The following is an 8,085-nucleotide window of genomic DNA, read 5'->3' on the forward strand; positions in this document are numbered from 1 at the left end:
CAAGTGTCCTGTGTCAATACGATAGTCAGATCTGAGGCTCCGTCAGAATTTCTGAAAGCTCTCATTTCAGTTTATCATTTCCTTCCCTTTCTGTTTAAAGGACAGACCATGGAAAGTTTTCACACTTGAGACAATCTCTTCCGGAAAGATCCCATGCAAGGTTCCTCAGAATTGGTCCAAGCATTTTTTTTTTAACCCAGAAAATTTGATCATGCCACATTAAGGAAACAATCATAAGACTAACGAGGTTTTGAACTTGAACTTCCTAACTCCTTTTCCATAGATAGGGCTAAAAACTATATTTTCTTCTAATATAGGAACATTCATAATGCATGCCAGTTCTCACTTTACTCTGACTTTGTTTTTCAGAGGAAATATTTATATATTTTTCTGATTACCAAATGAAAGTAGAGTGTAATGAAAATATGCAAAAGCCATCTGGGTCTATCAAACCAATCCGAGATATCATTATCATTCCTTTTAAGCTTGTGTAGGTTTGAATTACAGAAAAAATGATGAGAAAATCCTCGGCAATGTTTAGCTATCATGCTTATAAGCATATAAGAGATCATGGAGATTTCATCTTTAGCATTAACAGAAAAGAACTTCATTGGAAAGCAAACTGTTTCAGTGTTCTCTCACATTACCAGAAAGTCACACTTAAATTTTATTTCTGAAAACATCAGTCTTTAATGACCTCACGGAGCCAGACTACTAGCTAAGTAGCAGTTCTATGTATGAATACTCATTTGAAGTCCAATGAGGTACCAGAGCCACTATTTGGACAGGTTCTCTTCATATGTTGCCACAGAGCATATACTAGTAGAATCTGCCCCTTTCTCTTGAGATCTAAAGGTCCAGCTTTTGCCACAATTCACAGACAGTGCGCCTGGGCCTCTTGAAGGGCAGGCTTTGGGTGGCCTCTTTTATTGATTTGCTTGACCCCAGAAATACACAGTAAATAGCATGTGTTCAACTTGAAAGGAGAAATTAAACTCCTGATATTACCTATCCCAATGTAAACCCTTCATTGATTTAGAACAAATAAAGAAGTAACAACAAAAGAAAAAAAAATAAAAACAATAGGTAGTCAATGGCAAGGACATTGTGAATGAAATGATCCACTTTAGAAAATAGGCCTGGTCATCAAATTAAAAGCCTTTTGCACAGCAAAGGAAAAAAATAATGTGAAGAAAGAGCCTATTGAACGGGAGAAAAATCTTTGCCAGCTACTTCCTCCAACAGAGGAATTAATACTCAGAATATATAAAAGAGCTCAAAAAACTTAACACCAAAAATAATAATAATACTCTAATCATAGGAAAGCAAACTGTTTCAGTCCTCTCCAACATGACCAGAAAGTCACAATGAGCTAAACAGACATTTTCTCAAAAGAAGAAATACAAAGAACAAACAAATATATGAAAAAAAAAAAATTCCAACACCCTTAGCAGTCAGGGAAATGCAAATCAAAACTACACTGAGATTTCATCTCACTCCAGTTAGAATGACAATCATCAAAAATGTAAATAGCAATAAATGCTGGCAAGGATGTAGGGAAAAGGACTACATTCACACATTGTTGGCGGGACTGCGAGTTAGTAGGACTACTTTGGAAAGCAGTGTGGAAATTCCTCAAAAGACTAGGATTGGAACCACAATATGACTCAGCAATCTCACTTCTTAATAATTTATCCAAAAGAAAAAAAAATCAGCATACTGTAGTGATACATGCCTACCAATGTTCATAGCAGCGCAATTCACAACAGCCAAGTCATGGAACCAGACCAAGTGCCCATCAACAAATGAATGGATAAAGAAAATGTGGTCTACACAGACAATGGAGTTTTCCTCAGCCAGAAGGAGTGAACTTGTGTTGTTTGCTGGTAAGTGGATAGAACTGAAGAACATCATGAAGAGTGAAATAAGCCACACTCAAATCAAGGATCAAATGTTTTCTCTTATATGCAGAAGCTAGAAAATGAGAGGGGAGAACAAAGGGGACTCATGAAAATAGAAGGGAGACCAATAGAGGAATGGGATCAAGAGGGGGAAGGGAGAGGAGAAAATAGGAAAGTATTGGGGAACAAGATCTACTAAATTATGCAGTGTCCACATATAAAGAGGCAACAATAAATCCTGCTTATACATTGATAATGCACTAATTAAAATAATAATAGTCATATTAATAGTAGTAGAACAGAGATCACTAGAGTAGAACAAGTGGACCAGTGGGAGGAAGAAGAGGAGGAAAAGGGAGAATACTGGGAAAGGAGATTGACCGAATGGTGTTAGGTGCATGTATGAATATGGCATAATGAATGCCACTACTAGCTAACCTCCTAATAAAAAAAATAGAACTTGTATCCTCCATCCAATTTAAAAATTGTCTTGCATCAAGCTATCATCAGCCTCTTGATATGTTCCATAAGAGGGGAAGATCATCAGGGTCTAATCAAGAAATGCTACCTGTCAAAGGGTAGGGGTCCTTGAGCTGCCATGCCTGACATTGTGGGAATTACAGGGTTTGCAATAGGACAAATGCCCTTCTAATTAATAGTAATAAATCTAGACCTATGTAAAGGATTCTTATCAGTACTTCACATTATATTATATATTTATTTTTACTTGGATATTGCCCATGGGCTTCTCCAAAATGGAACCCATGGAAGACAGGACTTGTGACTCAGGCACCACCTTTGATTAATATATACTGAATTAATTAATTATGAAATTCTTGGGGTTGGGATTTTTGTTGTATTTGCTTTCAGTAAACCTCAAGGATTAAATGAAAATTTAAGTGGTTTTTAAACTCAGTAGAATTCAAAAAGAGAGACAAAGACTGCCCCATGCTGCAACTCAAAACTAGACTACAGGACTGACCACATTTACTGCCCTCATGTCATATCCTCTACTCTTTGGAGATAGCATGGGTTAATGAAAGCATATTCCTTCCTGGTGGATTGGGGTTGTGGCTCAGTGGTAGAGCACTCGCCCAGCACATGCGAGGCCCTGGGTTCAATCCTCAGTGCCGTATACAAGTGAATGAGTGGAATAAAGGTATTGTGTCAAACTACAACTAAAAAATAAGTATTTTCTAAAAATTTCTTTTTAGTAATTAAATCATTTAAGAAAACAAACAAAAGCAAGTTTACCTCTTAACTTAGTCTCTTAATCTCCCTAGGACACCACCAGCAGCAATGTGGCTCTTCCTATTGCCCTCAGATCCTGATCCTTTCCTTGCCCTTTAGACTACTCTTCTCAAATGTTCTTATTACAGTCTATCCTTGATGTCTCCCATTCATCCAGTATGGATCTCTGTGCTCCTTGCAGGTGCCAAAGTCCAGTGCCTGTCACAGGTAGTGTAACAGGGGTTCACTTGATGCTTTGCCTATATCCCTTGTGGCTTTGAAACTTACACTTTTTTTTCTTTTTCCCAATCTTCTTTTCCCTTTCTCCTTCCTGATTTTCTTTTCCCTGATCTTCTCCCTCCTTCCTGATCTCTCCTCCCTAATCTCATTTCTGTGAATCACCCCATATAAAAACCCCTGTTCCTGTTGATGAAGAGAATCACAGCCTTTGGGACAGGAGTCCCATATGTTTTTCCTTTGCTTGCAAAGCAATAAACCATCTTTTTCCTTTTTTCTCAAAACCGTGTCCTCATTATTAGATTGTCATGGGGACAAGGACAACAACAGTAACATCAAGTCCTTGATGGGACCTTATAGCTACAGAGAAACTGAGGATCTACTGAAAACCAGGTATCTCTTGACAGCTCCTGGCTTATCAATGCCTACACACAGAGTTGCCCCAAAGATAATGTGTTAATCTCAAAGTTCAATGTGCTGCGTGGTTTGGGGAGAAGTTTCCAGAGGACACCCTCTCAAACTAAACAAAATAAACAAGATGTATCTAAGGCAATGGTTACATGATTTTCCAAGACCTTGATCTCAAGATTCTGTTTTGGTGCATAATGTTTTGTTTTCTTTTCTGTGTCCCTGGGTAGGTGCAACTCCCCCACAGGTCAAGGCGGCCACAGTACACTGGAATGTTTCTCTGGCAGACAGAAAAATGGTAGGTCATCATTAATATGCACACTGAATAGCTTTCAAAAGCAATTCTGCTACAAACGGTGCACACATCACACTGCTTTCAAACTTTATGTAATTACACCATGCAGATACTGAGATCTAAATTTTACCTCATCTCTGATTGAAATGAAGTCAGGATGTTTGCCTCTAGCTGGCTGTAAAAAGGTCAAAGTGATGAAGTAGCTTTTCTCAGCATTTGGGATTTAAATCCCAATTTCTCCTTCTAGGAATGTGACTGCAATCTCACCTGGGAACTTCAGGCAGTGCTGTTTTACATTTATAGCTTATTTTGCTCAGTAATTATTCACAAAGTGTTTTATAGGGTCTATTTGGTCTCCCCAGTTTGATCATAAACTCCTGGGGTAGTTAGCAACCTTTTAAAAATTAAAAGAAACCACGGAAAGAGAGAAATGCTTAGTGCAGTGCTGTTTACAGAAGTGCACCCAAGGTCACAGGTGCTAGTTTTCTGCTCTCTCATTCAGCTCTAAATCTGGAGAATTACTCTTTTCAAATTGACCCCCAGGAGTACTAATTTGAGGTGGAGGATATTAACTTTTTAAAGTAAGGAAAGCTTATAAAAGTTGAGTATCTCTTAACCAAAATGTTGGGGGCCAAAAGTTTTTTCAGATTTGGGATATTCGCATATACAGGATGAGATATTTTGGGAATGGGATTCAATTCTAAGCACAACATTCTTTGTTTCACAGACCCCCTTTTATACATAGCCTGGACGTGATTTGTATAATATTTTTAGTGCAACTGTCAGGTGTGGAAGTGTCTTCTTATGGCACCATATCTACATTCAAAAAAAGCTTCAGATTTGGGAACATTTCAGATTTCAGATTAGGCATGACTATTTTGTATTTTATAATCAGGGGAAGGGTTGTTTAAATACAATTGTTCCCAAATGTGATCTGCAACAAGCGTAATTAAGAAAGAAAGAAAACTAGTCAAAAATGCAAATGTTCATCCAGACATGGTGGCACATGCCTATAATCCCAGGGAGGCTGCCAGCTCCTGGCTTATCAGTGCCTGCTAAAAGCCACAGACAAGTAATATGATGCATGGCACTTTTGGTTGAAAGGTGACACCAGCAAGCCATTGAGATGATATGATTAGTTAAGATTTGCATTCATATGGATATTGGACTCCTACTGTCCACCTGGGTCTGCTACGGGTCTCCTGGAGAGTTCCCATTGGTTGGGGAAGTGCGGTAGGAGGGAATTCCGGAGGAGGACCTTCCTCTTGGGATCCGGAAGAACGAGGCATGGGTCAAAAGGCAATCTTCCCGGACACCTACGGAGCATTGGCGGCAGTTTCAAAAAATAAAGTTTGTTCCTGCTTGAGTGGCTAGTGATTTTGTACCAGCCAGACTGCGGCAAGTGCCTACACACAGAGTTGCCTCTTGGTGAGGCAACTTAGTTGCAATTTAGTGAGGCCCTAAGCAATTCAGTGAGAGCCTGTCTCTAAATAAAATATTTTAAAAGGGCTGGGGATGTGGCTTAGTGGTTAAGCTGGGTTCACACCCCTGTACAAAAAAAAAAAAAAAAAAATTCTCAGGTCCCTCCCAAACTTACTGAATCAGAAATGCTGGGGATGAAGCTATATGAGATCAACAAGTTCTCCAGGTAATTGCAATGCAGGTTAATGTTTATGAATAGGTTGGAGGTGACCCAGGAAATCTATTCTGTTTTTACTTTAGAAACTGAAAGCAAAACAAAATATATGTGGAAGACTAAAAATAGTAAAGCTACCCTATAATCAAGGTTTACAATTTGCTTACTAGAAACACTGATTTTAAACTGTGAGGTGTGCATCAAACGTGAGCACATTCCCCTGTATACTCACAGAAAAGAAATCAAAAGAAATGTGGCCCAAAAATCAATAAACTATTTCTGATGCATTTTACAAAGTGTTTTATATAATTTGATCTCATGGAGTCTCCTAACTTCCCTGAAACAAAGACTAAGTATGATTATCCTCCTAATACATAGGTAGAAATATGAACTTCAGAGATGAACTGGGGGACCTCACATGGACACCAAAATCTGCCCGCCTTCAGTATTCCCTTCCCATCCCCAAAGAATATTTCCTTCTTTTATTGAGATAAACTAATTCCCCTGTCCTCTCACTCTGCTTTGCATAGATTTGGGTCACTGATACTTTCCAAGAGCCCCTTGCTAATTTGCTTGTTGTCTGCAGACCTTTTCCTTCACTTGCAAATTAACAGCTTGTCTCATATGAGACAGATGGAGGGATGCACCTGGCTAGATGGAGCTGTAGGTGGATAAACAGATTAAAGAGCTCAGTGGCTGGAGTGCTCGCTGCTGGCCAGACATAATTAAGAAAGGCAGAGTTTGTAAGTTCCACTGGAGCATCAGTGAGGAAAGTCCCAGTCGACTGATGTCCTAAAGCTGCTTCGTTTTCTAAATTTTGAGACACATTTGCTTCCATATTGGAGGAATGTTGACATTCTGCTGCTGAGAGAACACAAGTTCAGCTCTTTCCCTTTGATGATGCTTCAAATGAATGCTTCTCCGAGTGTTATTTGTTGGTCACCTGTCTCAGAATCATCTGGATGTTTATGAAAAATTCGGACTTCTGAACAACTTTCAGGACCCACTAATTTGTGTTACTCTTGTTTGTTTGTTTGTTTGTGATGGTAATGGGGACCAGGAATATGCATCATTTAATAACCTGCCTTTAAAATGAAACTACTGAGTAAGTATCCCTAGGTATATGGAATTTCTAAGATCATCCAAAAAGACTGCAGATATCCACACACATTCTGTGAACAATAACTCTGGTTATATCTTTCAATCAATCAAATCCCCCAAGCCCCCAAACTCTAGATAGAGCAAAGAGTCTGTGACTGAAGTCAGGAAGGCTCTGTCCCAGAAGCCTCCTGAAACACTTTCTGGAAACACAAATTTTCAGCCTCAGCTCAGTGATACCAAAACTCCATGGCCTGAGTACTTAGGGATGACTCTGCAAGCTGAAAGTTCAGGAACACTGCTGCAGACACAGGTTGCACACACTTTTATGCAAAGTGAATCATCTGCTAAAATGCAAATTATTTTGAGAAGTTTAAGAATTAAGTGATACTGTCCCAAGGGACATTGATGTTACTAATTCATAGACTACGCTTCAAGTATCCAAACTTTAGGTTAATCTTTGACCTAATATAATGAATGTCATGGGCTGAAGTGGCTGGTTACTAAACATACTGTAGGCATAGTTGTGTAGATGCTGAGATCCCTCCACTGGCTTTGAGTTTTAAGTATGAAGGATACATTCATGCAGATTGGCCCATACTTCATCTTCCAAAACCCTGACAACTGAGATTATATAGTTTTATGGGCCTGGGAAAGGAAACTAAAAGTAGCTGAGCGGGGAGTAAAGTCTGCCTTTTGCCCAATGTACAAATATGTCAGTTACCAGCTATTAGGCTCTGTTCCAAACTGACAGTAAGGGACACTGTGCTATGTGGACATGTCTGCTCCCAGCTCTGCCAGCTAGGGGTATGTCACATCACATCACATTATCAGGTTCTGTTTTCCTCACTTATTGAGTGATGGTCTTTGCCTGCCCTGAACAGCCTGGTCCTATGACCCTTCGGTCCTTTCTATTATTACACTTGCTCCATTGCTCCCAGTGCCTGAAGGTTGCCACATTGCCACCCTTTGCACTTAGGAGTTCAGTGAAAGCAAGGGATTCTGCTCCCTGGAGTTTGCTTCTGTTGCGGACTCGGGCATCACAAGCCTTGGCGACACGTGTAGGAATTCAGAAGCTACATGCTTCCTGGGCTTGTACTTTTCACCTTTACCTTGATAGGTTTTAAATTATTCATCCTTGATGTTCCATCTCACTAAAATTGCTAATTTGAAATATGGTCACATACAGGATTAGTTTGCCCGGCTGTCAAGGGTTTACTAAGTAGCTCGTGTCCACAGAGATGAGGAATGTATAAATTAGAGAGTGAGGATTTGCTTAT

The sequence above is a fragment of the Callospermophilus lateralis genome, chromosome 5 (genome assembly GCF_048772815.1).
Source record: "Callospermophilus lateralis isolate mCalLat2 chromosome 5, mCalLat2.hap1, whole genome shotgun sequence".
Taxonomy (NCBI): Eukaryota; Metazoa; Chordata; class Mammalia; order Rodentia; family Sciuridae; genus Callospermophilus; species Callospermophilus lateralis.